Genomic DNA, 769 nt, shown 5'->3' with positions numbered 1-769 from the left:
TCTGCCTTCAATACCATCATCCCTGCCCTGCTTCAGGACAAGCTCTTCCAGCTGAACGTGCCCTACTCCACCTGCAGGTGGATCACAGACTTCCTCTCTGACAGGAAGCAGTGCGTTAAGCCGGGAACAGAAGTCTCTGACTCCAGGTCCATCAGCACGGGAACTCCTCAGGGCTGCGTCCTTTGCCCACTGCTCTTCTCCCTGTATACCAACAGCTGCGCCTCCAATCATCTGTCCGTCAAACTCTTGAAGTTTGTCGGACGACACCACCCTCATTGGGCTGATCTCTGGTGGGGATGAGTCTGACTATAGGTGGGAAGCTGACAACCTGGTGACCTGGTGTAGCCAGAACAACTTAGAGCTAAATGCTCTAAGGACAGTTGAGATGGTTGTGGACTTCAGGAAGAATACAGCCCCACTCACCGCCATCACCCTGTTAGACTCCGCAGTCAAAATTGTGGAGTCCTTCCGCTTCCTGGGCACTATTCTCTGCCGGGACCTCAAGTGGGAACTGAACATCAGCTCCCTCGCCAAGAGAGCTCAACAGAGGATGTACTTTCGACGGCAGCTGAAGAAATGCAACCTGCCAAAGACAATGATGGTGCAATTCTATACAGCGATCATTGAATCCATCCTCACCTCCTCCATAACCGTCTGGTACGCTGCTGCCACTGCCAAGGACAAGAGCAGACTGCAGCGTATCATGCACACTGCTGAGAAGGTAATTGCCTGCAATCTACCAACCCTCGAGGACCTGCACACGACAAGG

Source organism: Petromyzon marinus, unplaced genomic scaffold (genome assembly GCF_048934315.1).
Source record: "Petromyzon marinus isolate PM22_M1 ecotype Great Lakes invasive population unplaced genomic scaffold, UKy_Petmar_22M1.pri1.0 PM_G_Scaffold_21, whole genome shotgun sequence".
NCBI classification, from domain to species: Eukaryota; Metazoa; Chordata; class Hyperoartia; order Petromyzontiformes; family Petromyzontidae; genus Petromyzon; species Petromyzon marinus.
The sequence above is the reverse complement of the archived record's forward strand: the minus strand, read 5'-3'. Positions refer to the sequence as shown.